A 25,803-nucleotide genomic window follows, 5' to 3' on the forward strand; every position below is an offset into this window, starting at 1 on the left:
TTTCCCCTTTTCATCCTTCAGGCTTATTTAGTCCTCCGGCTGTGACGAAGCGTCTAGGAACGTCGTAGGTACGCTCCACGGCTGCTGCTAGTTGTGTGGTAGGATCAGGTATCTGCATAGTTACCAACCTCTCTGGTTTTCTGTGACTTAGCTTGTTTTGCTTTTTTCTCCTAGGTGACCCTAGGATCACTCGGTTTTGGCCGTTGCAGCTGAAAAGAGGAAATCGGAGAAACCAGGGGAAGAGTCTTGAGGAGATCATTTGCATATTCCCAGTGCCTTCTGGGATAAGTGAAGAGTCTCCGCGAGCTCAACGATCACTGGGTTTTGGCCGTTGCAGCTGAAAAGAGGAAATCGGAGAAACCAGGGGAAGAGTCTTGAGGAGATCATTTGCATATTCCCAGTGCCTTCTGGGATAAGTGAAGAGTCTCCGCGAGCTCAACGATCACTGGGTTTTGGCCGTTGCAGCTGAAAAGAGGAAATCGGAGAAACCGCACGCCTTTCGGCGCGCGAATTTTGGCTCATCTTTCATCTTTTTAAGAAATCTCAAGATGGAAGAGGCCAGGAGCCATTTGGTGAGCTGCATTTCTTGCTACATGTTCACAGATTTACCAGTGGAAAAGCCAAACTTCACATGCCACAAATGCAAGCTTGTGACCCTGTTGGAGGAAAAGTTGCAAAATCTCGAAGAGAGGTTAGCTACGTTGAAGATCATTAAGGAAGGTGAAGAGTTCTTGGACAGAGCAGAATTATCTCTTCATGTTACAGAAAGAGAAGAAATTCGAAGTGCACCTGAAGAAACAGAGGAATGGAGACATGTGACCCAGAGAAGCAGGAGGATCAGGAGGCAGTCAGCACCCATACTGCTCAGAAACCAGTACCAGGCTCTCACGCAGGAAAACGATGAAGAAATACATCAGGATAAGACTTTGCCAACAAACAGCAACCTTGTACGCCTTCAGAGTCCTCCTGGATGGAGAAAGAAAAATGTTGTGAAGAAGAAACGGAGAGTGGTGGTCATGGGGGATTCCCTGTTGAGAGGAACAGAGGCCGCTATCTGCAGACCGGATATAACTTCAAGAGAAATGTGCTGTCTTCCAGGTGCAAAAATTAAAGATGTGTCTGACAGGATATCAGGACTCTTCAGACCTACAGATGACTACCCATTCCTGCTACTACATGTGGGGACAAATGACACCGCAAGAAACGACCTGGAAACCATCTGCAGAGACTTTGAAGACTTAGGTAAGAAAGTGAAAGAACTGGGAGCGCAGGTGGTCTTCTCTTCCATCCTCCCAGTGGATGGCCATGGAACAAGGAGGTGGAATAAGATTCTGCAGGTGAACAACTGGCTACGTCGATGGTGCCGTCAGCAACGATTTGGATTTCTGGATCACGGAGTGAACTACTTATACGATGGACTACTTGCTAGAGATGGGGTGCACCTTACGAAGACTGGAAAGCAGGTATTTGGAAGTCGCCTTGCTACACTTGTAAGGAGAGCTTTAAACTAGAACAACATGGGAAGGGAAGCAAAAGACCAGAAAAAGCCATACACCTGTCAAATGCTATTGAGAACTCTGCTATTAGAAGTGGAAAGGAAGAACAAAGACGAAAGAATCTAATTAAAAAAAATATTGGAGAAAGAGAAACCAATCACAAACTAAAATGTTTCTATACTAATGCACAAAGCATGGGCAACAAACAAGGAGAATTGGAACTACTAACACAGGAAAAGAAATATGATGTCATTGGAATCACTGAAACTTGGTGGGACAATACACATGATTGGAATACAAGACTAGAAGGATACAACTTATTTGCAAGAAACAGACTTGATAAACGAGGAGGGGGTGTCGCATTGTATGTTAGAAATGCGTATATCTGCACAGAGATTGAAGCTTCAGAGACTGGGAGTTCTGTGGAAACTGTTTGGGTAAGAATACAAGGACAGAACAATGGAAAGGACACCATTGTATGCATTTACTACAGGCCGCCTGTGCAAGCTGAAGATATGGATGAACTCTTTATGCATCAAATGGCCAAGTTCTCCAAAAAATATGACATAGTTGTCATGGGAGATTTCAACTATCCAGACATTTGTTGGGAATCTCTCTCAGGCAAAACTAACAGGTCAAGGAAATTCTTATCCTCTCTTGCTGACAACTTTATCTTCCAAAAGGTAAAGGAGAAAACAAGGGGAACTGCTACCTTGGATCTAATCCTTATAAACAGGGAGGAAATGGTTGAGGAGGTAAAAGTGGCTGGGACCCTAGGAGGTAGCGACCATGCTATTTTAGAATTTTGGATAACTAGAGGCGGAAGACCTGTGAAGACTCAGACGTCAAGGTTAGATTTCAGAAAGGCAGATTTTAAGGGATTCAGAAAGAGAATTGGAGGGATCCAATGGCTGGATATCCTTAAAGACAAAAATGTCCAGGAAGGATGGGAAATCTTGAAAAATGAAATTCTCAAAGCACAGTTGTTAACAATTCCGAAAAGAGGGAAGAATAGGAAGCATTTAAGGAAACCAGGATGGATGAACACAGAACTTAAGCACATGCTAAAAAGGAAGCAAAAAATGTTTATAAAATGGAACGAAGGAGGCATATCTAAAGAAGAATATAATGCTGTCTGCAGAACCTGCAAGGCACAAATCAGATTATCTAAAGCTGAAAATGAATTGAGGCTTGCAAGAGATGTCAAAAGCAATAATAAAGGATTTTGGGGATATGTCAAAAGTAAAAGAAAAGTCAAAGATGCTATAGGATTTTTACAGGATGAAAATGATGAAATGGTAAGACAGGATGTTGAGAAGGCTGAACTTTTAAATTCCTATTTTGCATCTGTTTTCTCTCAGAAAGGAAATGTAACATCAACTGTTATTCACTGTCCTATTAAGGGAATAGAAGAATCCAGGATATCTATAAACAGAAAGATAGTGAGGAAACACTTAGCTAACCTAAATGTATTCAAGTCTCCAGGTCCAGATGAATTACACCCCAGAGTACTGAAGGAGATAGCAGAAGAAATTTTTGAACCCCTCTCCATAATCTTTGAAAATTCTTGGAGAACAGGAGAAGTGCCAGAAGACTGGAGAAGAGCAAATGTTGTTCCTATCTTCAAAAAGGGGAAGAAGGTGGACCCAGGCAACTATAGGCCGGTGAGTCTGACTTCTATACCAGGAAAGATCTTTGAACAAATTATTAAACAACATGTATGTCAGTACCTGGATAAGAATGAAGTGATTAAACAGAGTCAGCATGGGTTTGTAACTAATAAGTCATGTCAGACTAACTTAATTTCCTTCTATGATGGAATCACTGATTGGGTGGATCAAGGAAATGCTGTAGATATAGTATATCTTGACTTCAGCAAAGCATTTGACAAAGTCTCTCATACAATCCTTATTGAAAAAATGACTAAGTATGGAATGGACAAGGCAACTGTTAGGTGGATTCATAACTGGCTTAGTGATCGGACCCAAAGAGTGGTCGTAAATGGCTGCACATCCAGTTGGAAGAATGTCTCAAGTGGGGTACCACAGGGCTCTGTCCTGGGCCCTGTATTGTTCAACATCTTTATCAACGATTTAGATGAAGGAATTGAGGGTAAACTGATTAAATTTGCTGATGACACAAAGCTAGGAGGGATAGCTAATACTAGAGAAGAGAGAGAGAGGATTCAAAAAGATTTAAATAAACTGGAGAAGTGGGCAGCAACTAACAGAATGGTTTTTAACAGGGAGAAATGCAAAGTACTACATCTGGGCAATAAAAATGAAAAAAGCATATATAGAATGGGAGGAATAGGGCTAAGTGACAGCACATGTGAAAAAGACTTGGGTATACTAATAGATCGCAGACTGAATATGAGTCAACAGTGTGATGCAGCAGCAAAAAAGGCAAATGCAATTCTAGGATGTATTAACAGAAGCATACAGTCTAGATCACGTGAAGTAATTATTTCCCTCTAATCCTCTTTGGTCAGACCTCATCTGGAATATTGTGTCCAATTTTGGGCACCACATTTTAAAAAAGACATCAACAAACTGGAGCAAGTTCAGAAAAGAGCGACCAGAATGGTGACCGGTCTGCAAACCCTGTCTTATGAGGAAAGGTTGCAGGATTTGGGAATGTTTAGTTTGCAAAAGAGAAGACTGAGAGGAGACTTAATAGCTGTCTACAAATATCTAAAGGGCTGTCACATTGTAGAAGGATCAACTTTATTCTCATTTGCACAAGGAAAGACTAGAAGCAATGGGATGAAGCTGAATGGGAGGAGACACAGATTAGATATTAGAAAAAACTTTTTGACAGTTAGAGTGATCAATGAGTGGAACAGGCTGCCACGAGAAGTGGTGAGTTCTCCTTCAATGGAAGTCTTCAAACAGAGGCTGGACAGACATCTAACTGGGATGATTTAGCGAATCCTGCTTTGAGCAGGGGGTTGGACCAGATGGCCCAGGAGGTCCCTTCCAACTCTACGATTCTATGATTCTATGATTCTATGACCCATTCATAACAGGGCCCCCCTTGGTCTAAAAATCACAACCCGGTTTTAGATTGGCGGACTAGGGAAGTAGTCAGCTGGGAGCAGTCGTGTGAGGGCTGCTGCCTAGGGGCTACTGTCTCTGCCGTCTCTCTACAACCATCCCCTGCCTCTCCAGTGGGGGCAGCAGAGGTGCTGCGGGAGAGTAGGGGCAAGTCTCAACCCTCTCCATTAGCCAACCCTGGGAGGCGGAGACCTCATGGTGGAAGGGGTTGGAGGGTGGTGTACCCCTTGGTGAATTGCGGGGGTGTGAGTGTGGTGACACAGGGAGACACCTCTGTTGTCAGCTCCAGAATGAGTTCACCCTATTTTGACAAACAAATGTGTGGCAATAAACGTTCAGGTCCGGACCTGTGTGTGTACGAGCATGTATGGGTGGCCACCAAAAACATCCAGTGGAAGTGTGTTGCGGGGGTCTGGAATTCTCAGGTGATCGGGCCGTATCTGGTGTCGGCTATCCAGGGCTCAGAGTCTTACCAGCTCGAGTTACTCCCAAACCTGCACATACACAAGTCGTTCGCCAGGTCGGCGCTTCAGAGATGTCTGGTGCCTCCAGAATATACATTGCCAATATCAGCGGTGTTCGTTTGTCATCAACCTGACGTGAAGGTAGTTGCAGGGGTGAACTCTGGATCTGGGCGTCCCCTCTGTAGGTGGTTCCCTGATGAGGAGCGGTCTTGAGGGTCCGGAGGCCCCTCATTGAGTGAGGGTACTGTCATGATCCAGGTTGGATGATGACAGAATAAAGCACATGTAACCTTTTTTTTTTCCTTAAGCTGTGTGCTTAAGTTTTGTTTTGCCCCCGGTGGCCATTGGGGTTATTGCACGGTGGTGTCTTTTGTTCTAGTTTGCCCCCTGTGGTGGTTAGCGTTATTACTCGGGAATCACTAACAGGTGTGATTCCTCTGGCTTAACTATAAAGGTGTGCCATGTGCTCTCACTGGTGTTGGTGATAGTGTTCATTTCCAACCATCCTTGGTGGAGAAAGGAGCTAGAGAGAGTTCCTTGCAGCACAGTCAGAGTCCTGGTGTGGAAGGAGTCAGAGGGGATTTCCTTGCAGCTCTGACGGAGCTTGGTGGCAGCTATTCGGGAGGAAAGCTGCATTCTGGTTGTGGACTCTGTTGCTGGGAGCAAGAGCAACAGAGCAAAGCTAAGTGGTGTTTCCCTGTTTGTGCCTTTCCTTTATGTGTGTTTCAGTGCAGTGGTGGGATTAGTCTCTGCACCGGCCATTTCACTAGAAAGGGGTAGGTGCAGGGCGAGCTAGGGTTTAAAGGTATCCAGATCGGCGCCCGGTGCGGAACCTGCCTAGGGATCGGTAGGAGTGTAGAGACACTGGCTCAGGGGAGTGCAGGAGGTCTCCACGTCCCTGTTCCCTATTGCAGGGCCCACCATTGTAAGTGTTTCCCATTATTATTTAAATTCGCAATGCTGGAGGCGGTGTATCCGGTTTCACGTGTATTGCTGAAATTCGCCTGCTGGAGGCGGTGTATCCGGCTGCACGTCTTATTATTTAAATTCACCCTACTGGAGGCGGTGTATCCAGGGTCCCTTGTGTCATATAAATTTGCCCTGTTGGAGGCGGTGTGTCCAGTTTCACGTTGATCATTACAGTGAGTAATTAGAGAAGTTTGGAGGTTAAAATCTGCCATCAAAACCATGTATTTTGTCATTGGTGAATAAGCTGGAACATACAAGAACATTAATGGATAGGCATGATGGAGGACATCCGAAAATGTCTGAGTAAACAGTTTAAGATGTGAAACAGCGACTTCTGGCATCTCCATGTAAATCATTGCACAGGCTTTCCCAAGTGACAGGCATGCCATATTTCACATGTGAACGAGTGGCCCAAAAAGGTTGTGTTCGTCCGTACAGAATCACTGTACTGATTTAACACCACCAAATTTTTTCCTCTGGGGCCATTTGAAAGGTCGGACATACAGTAACATGCCACAAACATTACAGGCACTCCGAGAGAACATACAGTGAGAAATTCAGGCTATGACCCCAGACATCCTGCATGCAGGCGTGCTTGGATGGAAACTGTGAACACATGCTTTAAAACATCATCTTCTCATGAACCAAGGTTTGTACAGTCCAAATTTCAGTATGATTGCTTGTCTCTTTTAGAAGTTACAGCAATTTTTCCAAGTAAAGTAGTGAGTGAATCACCCTGTACAACCTGCACAGCAGAAGCCCTAAGTTGACTGTACAACAACCTACACTATATACTGTAATATCTTACGGTGCTTCCTCTTACACAAAGCGATGGCATATCACTAGAATAAGCCATCACTGTGTGGTCTAAATACCAGAACCCCCATGATCCTGGGAACAAAGGGTGGCATTAATGGTTTAGGGCTGCAGAACTGCTCCAATTAAAAGTCCTCAGTACAGAAGCAAAACAGTGGCTAATCTATGTTCCCTTCCCAGGCATACGCACTGCAAACCTTCTAAATAAGCACTGTATGACTGGCCAACTTATAGATAGATATATTTGCCTAGAGATTCTTGATACTTTGATATATTTTTGCTTTGATACTTTCAGTCACACTACAGTGGGGAAAAAGTATTTAGTCAGCCACCAATTGTGTAAGTTCTCCCACTTAAAAAGATGACAGAGGCCTGTAATTGACATCATAGGTAGACCTCTGATATTGAAGAGTTAATGGTTTGCTTTTATATCCCTTTAAATGCCTTTAAGACTTCGATTGCCTTTTGCCTATTATTGCTAGAATTATTCTTATGTAGACTATTAGTCTCTGTTTTCAAGGAAACTATACTTGTTATCATATTTTTTTCTCAACAACATGTTCTGGGTACATTGTAAACATGGTATAACTCTGAAGGTGATGGTGGGTGATGGTGAGGGCTACATGAGCTCCATAGAATTACATGTTGTAAATGGTATAAAAGATTGCCTTGTATTTCATTACGTCAGATAAAGTGATTTGACCACAGCTCGTGTGTGTTGAGTCTCTTTGTCTCCAAGCGCTTGTGAAAAGAAGGGCGAAAACCTCCTAATCCGGACTCACTGGTGATCTGGCATACCTGACGCTTGGTCAGAACAAAAAGCAGCTACGACAGTTTTTGACGCCCAATGGGGACCGTGGAAACCAGCCTATTCGGAATCCGTATGTGGGAGCTTCCTGGGAGGTTGAATATGCAGAATCCAGGCTGCAGCAGGTGAGAACATGTATTCTTACATTGATTCTGTATCTGCAGCCTCTCTAAGGATGTCTACATATCTCTGGATATGACTGTACAACACTGTTCAAAAGAACCCACATCACCAGTGAGTGGTGAGTATGTCCGTATGAGAGTTGAATAATAGAGTAATAAGATAATAATTGTCATCTGTATTATCTGTGAATCTGTTCTGGCAATATACTAATATACTAACTGGTGTACTGTGTAATACAGAGCCTGGGATAGACTCTGTGCAGTGTGATTTTGGATTGGCAGTAAATCATATGAGGCTGTATTTTGTATAAGGCTGGGGTTTTTTTTTTTGGTTGTTTTGGTCTTTGTTGATTCTTGTTTAAGAAGTTGGCTTTGGTGTTTTCAGAGTGTCAGTGGACACTGCTGTAGGTTAAGGTGTTAAATCCAAAGTACAAGATGGGTAGGCTGTGTGAATCCTTGTATGTATGTATGAGAGCCTCTGAATGAGATGAGAGAGGAATAATTGAGTATAAGGGATTTTTGTTATCTTCTCTTTGTAAAATCAAATGACCACTGAAAAGTGAAAGAAGGAAAGAATAAAAAAATCCCTGAATGAGCACGTATGAATGAATCATCACACATCATTTTGTGTCAAGAGATTGTTACCTTTCATTATACAGTTATCTGCTCTTACAGTGAAATCCTGTGATTTTGAGGGTTTTTTGTAGAAATTGATTTTGATTAAGTCTAAGAGCTACGGCATTCTGTTACTTTATGAAGGACACTACATTCTGATGGGGGGGGAACGATGCCGCTGCGCGGTTTCCTCTCATATTATCTCTGCTGTGCTAAAGATTCTCTGTGGTTCTGAAATGCTCGCTGTTAGATTTGTGCATTTTAAAGCAACAGTACTTAATTGAAGTGGAATTAAATTTTGTACGTTGAAGTTGAAAGTAAAATATGGTGCCTATTTTAAGGAAATTTGTGGAAGATTGTTTGATCTTCAGTGTGATTGAAAGATTGGTAAAAGATTCACCTGCTTCAAGTTGAGTGATTGATGCATAGCTGGCTGTGGATCAGCAGAAGGAGGTAGCTGACTGTATGGCTGATAAAGTAGGTTAGAGGCCTATCACACCTGGGCCTTCTTACTTTAGTCAGCAGGTTTTTTGTTGTGGGTGAGAGGCGAAGACAAGGAGCCTTCTGGATACACTTTGGCAGGCTCACTCTGACTTGCTATGTGTGGGCTGTAAGACAGAGGTCCAGACACACAGAAGGGCATTTCAGAAGCAAGATGAGCTGTCTAAGTTGAAGCAGCCTTCCCACAATCCATGGAGCTGGGCTGGAAGTAAAATGGCCTATTCCTATTCTAGCCAGCTGATCTAACTGGTGAGAGGCAGAGAGCCTTCTCGTTACATCCTGTAGGTCTACCGGGTGAGAGGCAAGGAGCCTTCCCGCTACACCTTGGAAGGCTCACTCTGACTTGCTATGTGTGGGCTGTAAGACAGAGGTCCAGACACACAGAAGGGCATTTTAGAAGAAAGATGAGCTGTCGGCAGAGGAAGGTTGAAGCCATGGGCACAGTGGCGTAGCGTGGGGGGGGCGGGGGGGGGCGGTCCGCCCCAGGCGGCACGTGTGTGGGGGCGGCGCGGCAGCAGCAATTCAATTCCTCTCCTCTGACTGGGAGAACAGCGCGGACTCCGCGGAGGCACAGTGCAGGCGCTTTCTACCTTCTACGCCACTGCCTTGCTGGACTCGGACTCGGAGCCCCGGCTGCTTTCCGCTCCTGAGCTGGTGCTGGGCGGAGGTGTTGGCTGCTCGGGGCTGGTTGTTCGGTCAGAGCTGCCAGAAGAACACGTGGCGTGTGGCTGAGGTGACGCAGGAGGAGCGGATCCCGGGACACAGGAGCCGGTGAGTGAGGGGGACGGCGGGAAGCGCTGCCCAGCCTGCCCATGATGTCTGTGAGGGGAGGGAGACACCGCGGTATGTGATTGCCCCTTGAATTTCATTCCATCATGTAATGTTATGCTACAGGGGGCGGCATCTAGGTAATTACTCCCTCTCCCCCATTTACTAATTCTAAAGTTGAGGCTCCCTAATCCTTGGAGTTGGATTGCCTACATCTTCATATAGCTGATATTATGCAAAAGAGTTGGGCTCTGTAGGGAGAGGACATGGGGGCTGTGCAGAGGAGGACATGGGGGGGCTCTGTAGGGAGAGGACATGGGGGCTGTGCAGAGGAGGACATGGGGGGGCTCTGTAGGGAGAGGACATGGGGGGCTGTGCAGAGGAGGACATGGGGGGGCTCTGTAGGGAGAGGACATGGGGGGCTGTGCAGAGGAGGACATGGGGGGGCTCTGTAGGGAGAGGACATGGGGGGCTGTGCAGAGGAGGACATGGGGGGGCTCTGTAGGGAGAGGACATGGGGGGCTGTGCAGAGGAGGACATGGGGGCTCTGTAGGGAGAGGACATGGGGGGCTGTGCAGAGGAGGACATGGGGGGCTCTGTAGGGAGAGGACATGGGGGGCTGTGCAGAGGAGGACATGGGGGGCTCTGTAGGGAGAGGACATGGGGGGCTGTGCAGAGGAGGACATGGGGGGGCTCTGTAGGGAGAGGACATGGGGGGCTGTGCAGAGGAGGACATGGGGGGGCTCTGTAGGGAGAGGACATGGGGGGCTGTGCAGAGGAGGACATGGGGGGCTCGGTAGGGAGAGGACATGGGGGGCTGTGCAGAGGAGGACATGGGGGGGCTCTGTAGGGAGAGGACATGGGGGGCTGTGCAGAGGAGGACATGGGGGGGCTCTGTAGGGAGAGGACATGGGGGGCTGTGCAGAGGAGGACATGGGGGGGCTCTGTAGGGAGAGGACATGAGGGGGCTCTGTAGGGGGAGGACATGGGGGGGCTCTGTAGGGAGAGGACATGAGGGGGCTCTGTAGGGGGAGGACATGGGGGGGCTGTGCAGGGGAGGACATGGGGGGGCTCTGTAGGAGGGACATGGGGGACTGTGCAGGGGGGTACATGGGGAAGCTGTGTAGGGGAGGACATGGGGGGCTGTGCAGGGGAGGACATGGGGGGCTGTGCTGGGGGGTACATGGGGAGGCTGTGTAGGGGAGGACATGGAGGGGCTGTGCAGGGGGTACTTGGGGGAGGGGGGCTGTGCAAGGGGAGAACATGAGGGCTCTGTAGGGGGTGTACTGTGGGTCTGTGCAGGGGGAAGACACGTGGGTCTCCTTACACTGTTTTATGGTGCAGCTCTCGGCAGGGCAGTGATGGAGGTTCAGTAGGGTCATCACGCTAATACGTACACATATATATATAGAGAGAGAGAACTGCAAGAAGATGAAAGTCTAGAAATTTAGAAATAATAACAGCAGAGTTAGTAGTAGACTAAAAATTAGATCTTTGAGTGTAGTGTGGGCTCTTCGGATTCTTCCGGATTATCAGCGACCAAAGGGGCGGCAAATTTTTCGACCGCCCCGGGCGCCACAAACAGTTGCTACGCCACTGCATGGGCAACTTTTTTCTGTGTACAGTCGATGCCCCCAGTGGGATCCGAGACAGCTATGCAAATTGAAAGAGACAGAGAAGAAAGGAAGCAGTAAAACAAGTGGGACCAATATTGAAAAAGGCAAAAATACCAGAGTGTGAATGTTTGGATGTACAAAAAGGCACAGACAAGGGAAGAAAATAGCAAGTGAATAAATGATGTCTGAGAATATGCAGCAGTATGGAAGGTGTATTATGAATGTTTTGATTGACAAAATTTAACCAGAGACCCAGACAAAACAGATGGACTTGTGAACACTGTGATCAGACTCAGACAAACCCAAACTTTATAGCTACCTGTGTGACCTGTGCTACTGACCTAAGCGAGTTGCGCTAAATCCTGTCCAGACAAGATCATATGTAGTGACATAATAGTGTGGTTAGTGGGGACATTGACCTTTGAGGAGTAAGCTGACAGTAGACATCAGATGACCAACCACATCAGGACCTAGAAGGGCGACTAGAATAAGAAAGATGCAGGTGTATTATCCCTGGAGCCCCTCTGACCAGCTAGCTTTGTTGAAGCAGTTGCCTGACCCTGAAGAGCAACCATTCCCATTTTATAGACAAATAAAGGAAATGAAATAAAGGTATGAGCAAAGGCTTACGAGACGCAGTACAGACAGCCAGACCTGAATGGAGATATGTAGATCCAGCAGATCTCCTGAAGGTGGCTAAAGGAGTTGAACAAACAAGGACAATAAGACGACCTGTCATGTATGCTGGAACACAAGGAAAACAGTGGAGACGTAGCAGGGGACCTAGGGACATAGAAACAGTGAGGTGCTGGAATTGTGGTGAGAATGGACACTATGCCAGCCATTGCAAAAACCCTATAAAGGAGAGTAAGCAGACCAATCTTCCACCTCTTCCACATACAGACTAGGAAACTGGCAACCCAGTGACAAATGTGTGCCCTGTTCTTGTTCTTGTTCCCTCCGGACCTGGTCCTGCCTTGATGACCACCATAACAATGCCGGGAGGGAAAGAGGCAGAATTTTTGATTGACACTGGGGCAGCCGGGACTGTGGTACACAAGGATTTGATAATGCCAGACATGATTACTAATGAGATTGTGGAATATGTGGGGGTAGAGGGGCAAGTGACAGAAGCCCTTATGACTAAACAAATAAGACTAAAATTACCAGATATCCAAGAGGTGCTTACAAAACTTATTGTTAGTGACAATACCCCTATGAATTTACTGGGAGCAGTTGTGCTGAGTGCGATGCAGGCCACCATACAGTACTCTCCTAAGGGTATTACAGTCACAAGTCCCCTCTCAGATAAACATTTGTGTAAGATTGCGGCAATGGTGTATATGACAAAAGCGGTGAAACCAACACCTGACACCAAAATGCCTGAGGATGAGGAAATGGGACAGGTGCGCGACACTGTTTGGGCAAGGGGAAAAACTGATGTGGGTCGGCTGCCCATTCCCCCTGTCATGATTAAATTGAAAAAAGGAACCACTGCTCCTTGTTTAAAGCAATACCCCTTGAGCCTAGCCAAATCAATGGCCCTGAGCAGAGATATTGAAGAGTATGTTAAGGCCGGGGTTCTGGTGCAAAGATCTTCCCCCTGCAACACCCCTTTGTATCCCATTAAGAAAAACGCTTACAGAATGGTTCATGACTTAAAGGGAAGGTGCCATCCAAAAAAAATTTTTTCAGCAATTGAAAAAATGTAAAGAATTCATGTTTACATTTTCTTAAAAAATATTATCATTTGTTTTTAATTTTGTAAAATATGAAAAATAATTTTAAAAAGTTTGGCATTTCCACTTGTTAACACTAGGGGGAACAGCTACTGAAGTTTGGCACAAAAACCTAGTGCAACTAGCTCACATTACTGCACTGGAGTAAATATGGGCGGAGTCTGCTGACATGGGTGTGATGTCACTCCTCTCCTCCCCTTCTGGGTGTTTGGTAAGGGAAAAGGGAGGATGACATTTAGGAACACAGTGAGCAGCCATTTTGATGGGGCCTGCAAAGTTACTGACTGTCTTTGCATGTAAAGCATGGATCAGAACAGGCCATCAATCAGCAGAAATGTTTCCTGGATTTCTGTGGAGCAGAAAAGCAGACGGTCCATCCATGTGTATAAAACACAGCGCTCTATGTACAATCCCTGGCACCGAACAGGGCGCCCCCCCATAGACCAGCACACTGCTCTCCTGAAATACTCTGTGCTGCTGTCACCCTGCTCCTTCCACCATATATCAGTCCCCTGTCGCTTCGCTTTCACACATCGCCAGGACAGGATCTGAGGAGAGGAATGGGGTCTTCGGTCACTGAGGATGGCAGGCAGGAAGGATTCAGGGAGCAGGGTGACAGCAGCACAGAGTATTTCAGGAGAGCAGTATCACACGGGATAGGATTAGATACACAGCTCAGCAGTCAGTATCACACAGGATAGGATTAGATACACAGCTCAGCAGTCAGTATCACACAGGATAGGATTAGATACACGGATCAGCAATCAGTATCACACAGGATTGGATTAGATACACGGCTCAGCAGACAGTATCACACAGGATAGGATTAGATACACGGCTCAGCAATCAGTATCACACAGGATAGGATTAGATACATGGCTCAGCAATCAGTATCACACAGGATTGGATTAGATACACGGCTCACCAGACAGTATCACACAGGATAGGATTAGATACACGGCTCAGCAATCAGTATCACACAGGATTGGATTAGATACACGGCTCAGCAGACAGTATCACACAGGATAGGATTAGATACACGGCTCAGCACACAGTATCACACAGGTGAGGATTAGATACACGGCTCAGCAGACAGTATCACACAGGAGAGGATTAGATACATGGCTCAGCAGACAGTATCACACAGGATAGGATTAGATACACGGCTCAGCAGACAGTATCACACAGGATAGGATTAGATACAGGGCTCAGCAGTCAGTATCACACAGGATAGGATTAGATACACGGCTCAGCAGGCAGTATCACACAGGATAGGATTAGATACACGGCTCAGCAGTCAGTATCACAAAAGGATAGTATTAGATACACGGCTCAGCAGACAGTATCACACAGGATAGGATTAGATACACGGCTCAGCAGGCAGTATCACACAGGAGAGGATTAGATACACGTCTCAGCACACAGTATCACACAGGATAGGATTAGATACACGGCTCAGCAGGCAGTATCACACAGGATAGGATTAGATACACGGCTCAGCACACAGTATCACACAGGAGAGGATTAGATACAGGGCTCAGCAGTCAGTATCACACAGGAGAGGATTAGATACACGGCTCAGCACACAGTATCACACAGGAGAGGATTAGATACAGGGCTCAGCAGTCAGTATCACACAGGATAGGATTAGATACACGGCTCAGCAGGCAGTATCACACAGGAGAGGATTAGATACACGTCTCAGCACACAGTATCACACAGGATAGGATTAGATACGCGGCTCAGCACACAGTATCACACAGGAGAGGATTAGATACAGGGCTCAGCAGTCAGTATCACACAGGATAGGATTAGATACACGGCTCAGCAGGCAGTATCACACAGGATAGGATTAGATACACAGCTCAGCAGTCAGTATCACACAGGATAGTATTAGATACACAGCTCAGCAGACAGTATCACACAGGATAGGATTAGATACACGGCTCAGCAGGCAGTATCACACAGGATAGGATTAGATACACGGCTCAGCAGGCAGTATCACACAGGAGAGGATTAGATACACGGTTCAGCTCACAGTATCACACAGGAGAGGATTAGATACACGGCTCAGCAGTCAGTATCACACAGGAGAGGATTAGATGTCCAGCAGATTGCCAAGTGTTTTGAAACAGCAGGGAGCAGCTCCTCCTATGTTTTGCAAGAGCAGGGGCAGCAGCTGGTCGGGTGTTTTGGAAAGAGCAGCTTGGTCTCCAGCAGCTCGTCCTGGTTCCTCTCCTGCAGCTGGTATGTGCAGAGTGAACATCCAAGCCCTGTTATGCTGGAACAGTACAGCATCCAGTGCTTGCAATGGAGTGTAAATGAAGCTAAAAGAAAAGCACTGGGCTCTAATAAGATGGCGCCTGGCCACACCTACAGCTGTGAATTGAGCTGCCCACAGAGGCGTGGCCAGTTCACTCCTGATGCAGCTGCAATGAAAGAGATAGGGTTGGCAGACGACTATTGTCTCTTATGCCCAGGGACTGCCGTAAATGAGCATGGAAAGTGTCGTTCAGCAGCCAGAGAGGTAAGATGGCAGCCCCCAGTGGCTGCATTACATTAAATTATGAAAAAACACGGCACCTTTCCTTTAAGGGCTATTATTGATGTTACAGAAAGTGTGACCTCAATTGTCCCTAACCCACACACAATACTGTCACAGATCCCAGCAACGGCAACATGTTACACAGTCATTGATTTGGCAAATGCATTTTTCTCTATACCCCTGCACCCTGACTGTCAGTATCTTTTTTCCTTTACTCATGAAGGTAAACAATATTGTTGGACAGTCCTCCCACAAGGAGGAAAGAACTCCCCTACCATCTATTCAACAGGGGTCCTTGAGCAATGGCAACCACCTCATCCACAGGTAGTACTTTTACAGTACGTGGATGACCTTTTGCTCTGCTGCCCGGACCAGACGTCCTGCAGGGAAGCTACAGTTTCCTTCCTATGTTTTTTAGCAGAAAAGGGCTGCAAGGTCTCACGTGACAAATTACAGTATTGCAAACAAACGGGTGACATTTTTGGGACATTGTATTGCCGAAGGTACCAGGCACCTGACTGAAGACAGGAAACAGGCAATTCTAAATCTCCCTCTACCCAGGTCACATCAGCATCTACGCACCTTCCTAGGTTTAGTGACCTACTGCAGGCCTTGGATAAGGTCCGCTTCACAAATGATGCAACCTCTTTATGACTGCTTGACATCACACCCCTATGATCTCACTCAAGAAGCAATTGATTCCTTAAATTCTCTCAAACTGCTCATTGTGTCATTCCTGGCCTTAGGCATTCCAAATTATGACCAGCCATTTTTCTTGTTTTGCACAGAGCAGGGAGGACATGCTACCGCAGTACTGACACAACAACGTGGAGGGAAACAGAGACCAATAGCTTACTACTCAGTACAATTAGACCCAGTGATCAGAGGGTCACCTATGTGTGTCCGTGCGGTGGGAGCAGCTGCACTACTACTAGGAAAGGCATGTGAGATCACACTGACGTTTCCTTTGACAATTTATTCCCCACATGACATCCATTCCATACTCGTACAAGTTCAACCAAAACATCTGTCTATAGCCAGACAGCTCCGACTTGAATGTGCTCTACTAATTCCTGAGTATGTCACCCTCAAAAGGTGTAACGTTCTGAATCCAGCCACCCTCCTGCCTGTGGATTAAAAAAAGGGGGAATTAGTGACCGTATCAGCGAGTGAGGAAGAATAATTTGACATGACGCATGAACATGACTGCATAGAACTGATGAGTCAGGAGACAGTTGGGTTTGCACACGTTCATGAAAAAACCTGTTCCTAATGCAGATTTTGAGGGTTTTTTTGTATATGGCTCCAGATACCACCAGGATGGGCGATTCTACACTAGATTTGCAGTAGTATCTTCACATGAGGTAATTCGAGCGGAACCACTCTCTCCTCACATGTCGGCGCAGGAGGCAGAGTTGAAGTCACTCACTGAGGCGTGTAGAGCTGCTGCAGGTAAAGTCACTAATATTTACACAGATTCGAATTATGCATGGGGAATAGCCCATGATTATGGCCCTATCTGGAGAAGCAGAGCGTTCCTTACATCAGCCGGTAAGCCCATTAAAAATGCAGAGCTGGTGAAACAATTAATGGAGGCATTGATGTTACCAGTCCAGGTTGGCATTGTTAAGGTAAAAGCACACACAAAAGGTGACTCCGTGGAGGTAGAGGGCAACAGAAGGGTGGACGAGGCTGCTAAAGTAGCAGCAAGACGGCCGAGAGAGCAGTGGACGGTGGCGGGGAGTCAGCGTACTTCAGCCACGCTGAGCCTAGATGTCCTGAAATCTCTCCAGCAACAGGCTGCCCAAACAGAGAAGGTACACTGGGGGAGACTGGGAGCTGAGCTGAACTCAAATGGAGTATGGGAGAATAAGGATAAGTTGTGCTTACCAAAGTCCCTGTTCCCAATCATGCAAGCAACACGTGGCCCCACTCACACCTCAAAAAGTCACATGTGTGCCATGGTAGATGCCTTCTGGATCGCTCCTGGTTTCAGTTACGCAGCCGCGAAACTTGTACAATCATGCACAGCACAACCCAGGTAAAATAGTAAAAGTTCATAAGAAAGCGACACCTAGACCTCTCTACCCGTTTCAGAGACGGCAGATTGACTATGGATTGCCCGCCAGGGCAGTGGGGTACTCGGTACCGGGCCGGTATCTCAGAGAGAAGTGTCACAGCAGCGGTGACCCGGTCCGTGGCCCTGGGCGTCCATGTAAAAGAATAGTGTGGCTGATGATTAAAGTTTATGAGTGGATGATACGTGATGCCACCTGTGGTGCTCGGCAATGAAGATGTTAAGCCGACGCTGCAAACAGATCCTCTGGGACAGATGGTGTGGTGCAGCAATGATGTTGTAACCCTCCACAGGCAGGGCTGCAGTCCCAGAGCAGAGTAGATGAAGAGGATAGGTGTTGAAGAAGAGGGTGTAGGGTTTGGCTCAGAGATGTAGCAGTGCAGGATAGTTTGCAGGAAGAAGGCAAGGACACAATAGGGTGCAGTTTCTTTTACCATTACTTTGCTTGGTAAATGCAATCCAGAATTCCAGATTACAGATGGAACCGAGGCTGGCCAACCTGGAAGCAACTTAGGAATCTCTCTATCAGATGGGTTGTGTAGTCTCCTTTCTAGCGCTTATTTTAGGTACTTGCAGTACTGTGTTACACTGAAGTTCCACTTGCTTGTTCTCATTTAGAACTCCCTCGTATGGCAGACAGCTGTAGCCTTCTTCTTCTTCTGGCTCACCCGTTGCTGTTGTGCCTCCGAGTCTTATGTGGGAACAGAGCATTTACAGCTTCGTTGTTATGCCGCGCTCACCAGGAGGCGGGGCTTCGGTCCCGATGCCACTCCCTCCGGTACGGCGGTCCCTCGGGGGCTCCCGTCGGGTGCGCACACATAGCTCTTATTCCCGGGGCTCCTCCTCCATGTCACGTTTGCACTTGCGCGCTCCTGTCAGTCTGTCGCCTGGTTGGTCCTCTCTGTGGTAATGGAGGACCTGACCAGGAAGCTGTAGTGGTCAGGTGCTTCTGGCTAGAGGACCTGACCCGGAACCAGTAGTAGTCATGTGCTATATCAGGCGACCTCCCCCTATGGGAGGTGCCTGATTATTGTTGTGCTTCCTGGCTGGGACGTCTTTCTAAACTTCCATTTCGCTCTGTCTTTGCTCAGTCGTGCCCTCTGGCATCCACTCTGATCTTGTGCTCTGTCTCTTGCTCAACTGTGCTTCTGGGCACTCTCTCTGTCCCTACACTCTATTACTCCTCCTGGCACGACTGCTGCTCCATTCTGTACTCTGTCGTGCTCCTTGCACGCGTCTTGCGTGGCTTACCTCCGGTAAGCCACACGCCATACGTGCCGGTATTACTCGCCACACGCCATGCGTGCTCACGTTTACCTGTCTCGCACTATCCTGTAGTTAGCGCACTTCCGTGTACACACATGGTGTTCCAAGTATCCAGTACCGTCCCTCAGTCATACCCACCCGTGTCTCCTGTGAGCCGTCCCTCTCGGTACCGGCTACCGTGGTACTCGAACCCCTGGGCCTGCTCCTAACGGTCCCTGTATAGGGGTCGGTTCCACCTGGCAGCTCGCCCGGGGTCCCTCGGTGCCACGGTCCAGAGGGTCCACTCCTGGAGTTTCTGGCTCCAGTCCTTCCACTCTAACAGTATAATCAGGTCATGGACCCCGCTGGTACTGGGGCTTCCGTCCAAAAGGAGCTGGCGTTCCTCCGGGAAAACCAGACTAGAATTATGTTATTTCTCAAGTCCGTGGAGTCCTGTTTATCTGCCTTACAGTCCTCTGAGCCTGGGAATGCAGCCCAGTTGGCTAGTCTCCAGCAGGAACTCGCGCAGCAACGCGACTCCCATGCCCAGATTCTCAACTGTATGTCGTTGGTAGATAATCGGCTCCTATCTATACAATCCGTTTCTGCCCAGGCCATGGTTCCTCTCTTGGTACCGCGCTTATGTAAGCCACCTCGGTATGGTGGTGACCCTGTGTTGTGTTGCGGGTTTTTGAATCAGTGTCGTTTGCATTTTGAGTTTTTGCCACAGCATTACCCCACCGATCGTGCTAAAATAGCTTTTATAGTTTCTCACTTAGAGGGGAAGGCCCTTGTATGGGTTAATCCCCTTTGGGAGCGGGATGACCCACTCGTCTCTCAGCTTTCCGTCTTTTTGGACACCTTCCGTAAGGTGTTCGATGAGCCGGGTCGCCTCGCTTCCACCACCGAGTCACTCTTTAATCTCCATCAAGGTACTCTAACAGTTGGACAATACGCAATATGTTTTCGCACCTTGTCCTCCGAACTTGGTTGGAATAATGATGCCCTCATAGGGGCCTTTTGGCGTGGTCTGTCCAGCCGGATCAAAGACGAACTGGCGGGCTGAGATACTCCTACCATTTTAGAGGACCTCATCTTTCTCGCGACACGCATTGATTTGCGCTACCAGGCGCGCACCCGCGAGTCAGCCAGAGAGAGGGGGGCCTCCCGCCTCTTCTCCTCCACGCGCAGTTCTTCCCATCCGTTACCCGAGTTATCTGCAGTAGATCCAGCACCTGAGCCTATGCAGGTGGATCGTCCCCAGCTAGCTCAACGGCGTCGTGTGAAGAGGCAGGCACAAGGGCTCTGTTTCTATTGTGGGGATGCCTCCCACTTCCTACGCTCATGTCCCAAGAGGTCGGGGAAGTTTCTCCGCCTGGGACTGGTAAGTGAGCTCTCCTCTGGTGCATCTGATTCCTCATTACCCCTGATCGTGCCTGTGTCCCTGAATTTTGCTTCCGAGAGTTGCACTGTGAAGGCTATTGTGGACTTTGGTGCAGTGGGTAACTTTATTAGTCTCTAGGCAGTTAAGAAGTTTCAGATTCCTGTCAGATTCCTGGAGACTCCTAGGTCGGTAGTTCCGGTCGACGGTAAGCCCTTGCAGGACGCCGTTAACCAGGTCACTGAAGAAGTAGAGTTGCAGATTGGCACATGTCATCTGGAGCGGATCTCCTTCCACGTATTGCCAACTTCGGCTCATACCCTTCTTCTTGGTCTTCCTTGGTTACGAACTCATGGGCTGACCCTGGACAGGCAATCCGGTGAAATACTCCGTTGGGGACCGTCCTGTCAAAAAAGTTGCCTGCTGTCCGTTCATCCGAAGAACTCTGCTTGCTCGTCTTCGGCGCTTACAGGTCCGCCGTCCGCTAACCGGTCTGTGACGTGTGACATTGTCGAGAAGGGGGCTGAGAGTCAGTCTCCACATCTGTCAAGCAACCGGTCTGTGACTTGTGACATTGTCGAGAAGGGGGCTGAGAGTCAGTCTCCACATCTGTCAAGCAACCGGTCTGTGACTTGTGACATTGTCGAGAGGGGGGCTGAAAGTCAGTCTCCACATCCGTCAAGCAACCGGTCTGTGACTTGCGACATTGTCGAGAAGGGGGCTGAGAGTCAGTCTCCACATCTGTCAAGTAACCAGTCCAAGGTAATTTCCGTGGTTTCCGTCAAGTTGACATCCCAGCGCCCTTTGTGGCTAAAGGTAACAGTAAAGGTGTGTTATCCTGGTGACATTCTTCTCCGGTTGCCGGCCATGTTGGTGTCAAGAGGACAGTTAGCACACTTCCGTGTACACACCTGGTGTTCCAAGTATCCAGTACCGTCCCTCAGTCATACCCACCCGTGTCTCCTGTGAGCCGTCCCTCTCGGTACCGGCTACCGTGGTACTCGAACCCCTGGGCATGCTCCTAACGGTCCCTGTATAGGGGTCGGTTCCACCTGGCAGCGTGCCCGGGGCCCCTCGGTGCCACGGTCCAGAGGGTCCACTCCTGGAGTTTCCGGCTCCAAACCATCCACTCTAACATTCGCATTCCTCCGGTTTCTGCTGCAGGAACATCAGTATCCATACAACCTTGGAGACCGGGCTCCAGATCATGCGCTATAGCTAGAAGTGAGCTCTGAACTCTGCTCAATCTTACAGCTCCTCTCCTCATGTCCACACATGTTGCCCTCCTCACACGAACTCCTAATTTCCCCTTCCTAGCCCCCAGAGAGCAGCTTTTCCCCCAGTTTTGGTTCAGAGCTCCCTCTGCTGGTCTGGAGTGGGAACTGTCTTGTGTGATGTATTTAACTGATAGAGAGACCCTTCATTGCTTCCAAGCATGACATCACACTCCCTAGGAGGAAGGTAATGCCACTGTGGCGACCAATCCTCCTGGGGGCGCCACAACTACATACAGCTACCTAAGGTAGGAGTGTATGCAAATATCCTAGTATGTGTAGATCTCTTCTCTGGTTGGCCGGAAGCCTATCTGGTAAAATGTGCAACTGCTAAAACGACTGCAGACAAACTGATGAAAGAACTGATCTGCAGGTATGGTGTCCCAGAAACCATAGAAAGCGATAGGGGTACACACTTCACGGGAGAAATAATGAGGGAAGTCATGCAGGCCCTGGGTGTACAGCAAGCATTTCATACACCATATAGGCCACAAAGTAATGGGAAAGTGGAAAGACTAAATGGGACACTTAAACTGAAAATTCAAAAGGCCATGGCAGAGACAGGAAAGAGCTGGGTAGAGTGCTTGCCTCTTGCACTCTTTTCAGTCAGACACACTCCAAATAGAAAGACAGGCTTGTCTCTCTTTGAAGTCCTGTTTGGTACAGCACCAAAGACTGGTCTGTACTTCCCACAGGTGCTACAAATGCAACTCGGTTCTATGACAGCCTACGTCCAGGCCTTGCAGAAAAGACTTATTGTGGTGCATTAACGTGTTCTCATCCATTCCAGATCCTAATGCCAGTGCAGATGTGCATCAGCTGAATCCAGGTGATTGGTTGTGTATACACAGAAACGTGAGAAGGAGCCTGGACCCACGAGTTGACGGCACCTTCCAAGTCCAGCTGACCACATCCACCTCAGTAAAACTTGAGGGAAAGCCCACTTGGATCCACGCCAGTCACTGCAAGAAGGTCTTTTCAACAGCAGAATGACTGTACTCTTCATCACCTTGCTGGCAGTGACAGGGTTACTACACTCTACAGAGACACAGGACAAACTCTTAAATGCTGACTGGGACAACAAACTTATTTGGCATCATGCTCTTCTTATAAAGGACATGGAAGGACAGAAACCGAAAGAGTGTTGGATCTGTACACACAGCCCAGTATCTGCGAGGACTATGCTGTATTTAGCTTTACCTCTGGAGCCATGGGATGTATTAACCCCACACTGCATACATAATGAGACTTGGACTCAATCTAGGTTTTGGGGAAAAGATGTGCCCCGTGATATATCTGCCTCATTGGCTATAATCGGATGGGCTGCTAATCCCTGGTTTCAGTTTAATATAACGCGGCCTAAGGTACAAATGTGGTGGCGGGAATATGATTCAGACATCGGAAATATGGTCACCAGGAAGAGGACTGAAATCCCTCACTCAGACCCCATTCCCAATGATGGACTGTGGTTCAGTCTTCAACACACTGGAGCAAACACCTGTGGTGAGGACAATAATTGCTTCCGTATATACACTCATGATCAAACACAGGTTAATGAGACAGTGTACCAGGATGGTGTTGAAGGCTGTAAAGCATCTACGGGTAAAATAATAAGGAAAGAAAGGGGTAAATGTACATCTGGTGTAAGCGGAAAACAAATGAATAATACTTGATGTGCCCATAAGCCTGTGTCAGGACTTTTGAGTTTATACCAATGTATACAAACCCCTGGTGACGTTTGTGTTCTCCCTGACGGAGTATTCTTGGTTTGCGGACATCGTACCTACAGGTGGGTGAGCCCGGACATAAGAGGGGTCTGCACTCTTGCCAAACTAACACCAGCCACTTTCATAGTTCCTCATAGTAAAATAGACACTGCAGCAGTTCCAATTCATACTCTGTATAGAATGGCTGCAGACAATAAGCCCCGGCCAAACGGTAGGCCGCATCTAGTAGAAATGGGGATAACAAATAAAATATTCAGTAGTATGCTAATATACCCCTTCATAACACAACTGTGGGATAAATTAGTGGAAGCTGCCGATTACCTGGACGATCAGATTTTCCAGATTCTTGAAGTTCTTAATGAAACTAATACAATACAGAGACAATTAATCATAGTTACTAACCAACATACTATAGTACTAGATTACCTGACAGCAAAAGAATGTGTCAGATAATTGGTCCCACCTGTTGTAATTATATCGACCCTGCTGTCAATCTCCAGATCAGGGCCAGTATAGACAAAATAGGTGAACTTAGAGACCAATGGTTAAAACAACACAGTGCAAGCAGAGACTCCTTGTGGTAACACATTCTCTTTTCTAAATCCAGCAAATTGGTTTAATGGCCTTGCAGGATGGATTTTTGGCATTGTACAGACTTTTATGCAAATTTTGTTGTTTTGCTTATTGTTTTATGTAGTCGTAAAAGCGCTAATATATGTTTTACTTAAGCTACTGAATAATGTATGCATAAAAAAAAGAATCTAAGGCTGAACCTTCTGTAGTGTATCATAGACCCCAGGTAGCCATTGCTGATGGCGAAAGTGAGTGTCCACACTGAGGGTGGATGGGCGAAGCAGGTAGGAAGCCCCCTTATGGGTACTAGACCCATGAGACAGTAGCTCCTTTGTGGACATCAGCTGACCCTGTGGCAAAGGTTATACCATTTACAAAAGGGGGAAATTGATATAGAAGAGTTAATGGTTTGCTTTTATATCCCTTTAAATGCCTTTAAGATTTCGATTGTCTTTTGCCTATTATTGCTAGAATTATTCTTATGTAGACTATTAGTCTCTGTTTTCAAGAAAATTATACTTATCATATTTGTTCTCAACAACATGTTCTGGGTACATTGTAAACATGGTATAACTCCGAAGGTGATGGTGGGTGATGGTGAGGGCTACATGAGCTCAATAGAATTACATGTTGTAAATGGTATAAAAGATTGCCTTGTATTTCATTACGTCAGATAAAGTGATTTGACCACGGCTCGTGTGTGTTGAGTCTCTTTGTCTCCAAGCACTTGTGAACAGAAAGGCGAAAACCTCCTAAACCGGACTCACTGGTGATCTGGCATACCTGATGCTTGGTCAGAACAAAAAGCAGCTACGACACCACAAATATGAGAGTCAAAATGAGAAAACAAATCCAGAAAATCACCTTGTCTGATTTGGCAATGTCACAGTCACGTGTGTCTGGACGCAGCGAGTACCGCAAGGCGAACCCATATGACACACGTGACCCTGGATACACCGCCTCCAGTGGGGCAAATTTAAATAGGACGTGCAGCTGGATACACCGCCTCCAACTGGCGAATTTAGACATTACACGTATATACAAGTCTGGAAACCCCGCCTCCAGTAAGGCGAATTTAAACAACAAGGGAAACCTGGGAAACATTAACAATGGTTAGGGAATAGGGAAGTGGAGACCTCCTGAGCTCCCCTGAGCCAGTGTCCCTGCACTCCTAACGTTCCCTATGCCGGTTCTGCACCGGGCGCGCAACAGGAACCTAAAAACCCTAGCTCGTCCTGACCTAAACCCTCACTAGGGAATTGGTCGGTGTGGAAACTAATCCCACCACTGCACTAAAACACACATGAGGAAAGATGACAAAACAGGGGAAACACCACTTAGCTTTGCTCTGTTGCGTACGCTCCTAGCAACAGAGCCCACCACCTGTGTGCATCTTCTCCTCCACCCGGATCCATCACCATAACTGGATCCTTCACCATAGTGCAGCCTTGGAGCAGAGTCCACCACCAATTGCAGAAGTCCAGTAACAGAGTCCCAAAGATGAGTTCAGCTCCTGCCCAAAAAGTCAAGCATGCTTGAGTCCAGCTCTCAGCAACCAAGTCCCGCATGCTGAGTGCAACTCTCTCCATAGTTGTCACTCCACCAAGCCATGCAAGCACTTCCTGCCAACACCATAAACTGTGACTCCACTATGCCATGCCAGCCCTTCTTGCAGACCACATAGCTGCCACTCGTCCCCTCTGGCTGGGCTGCGCAGGACTCATGTTCAGCTCCTTCATTCACCCAGGCTTCCTTGTGAATGGCTAACACACAATCAATATCACCAACAGTGATTGAACCCACCTGGCTCCCTTTTATAGAGCCTAACACCTGATTTGTAATTGCGTGTACATTAACCCTAAAACTAAGGTGCGATACCACTCACCACCACCGGGGCAACTTAGAATGAACGACACCACGTGTAATAAATCTAATGGCCACCGGGGGCAATCACATCACACTTTGGCTCACAGCCAAAGGAAAAAAAGTTCACTTATCCATTTAATCTGTC

The sequence above is a fragment of the Dendrobates tinctorius genome, unplaced genomic scaffold (genome assembly GCF_039654945.1).
Source record: "Dendrobates tinctorius isolate UK_male_01 unplaced genomic scaffold, ASM3965494v1 ptg000008l, whole genome shotgun sequence".
Classification (NCBI taxonomy): Eukaryota; Metazoa; Chordata; class Amphibia; order Anura; family Dendrobatidae; genus Dendrobates; species Dendrobates tinctorius.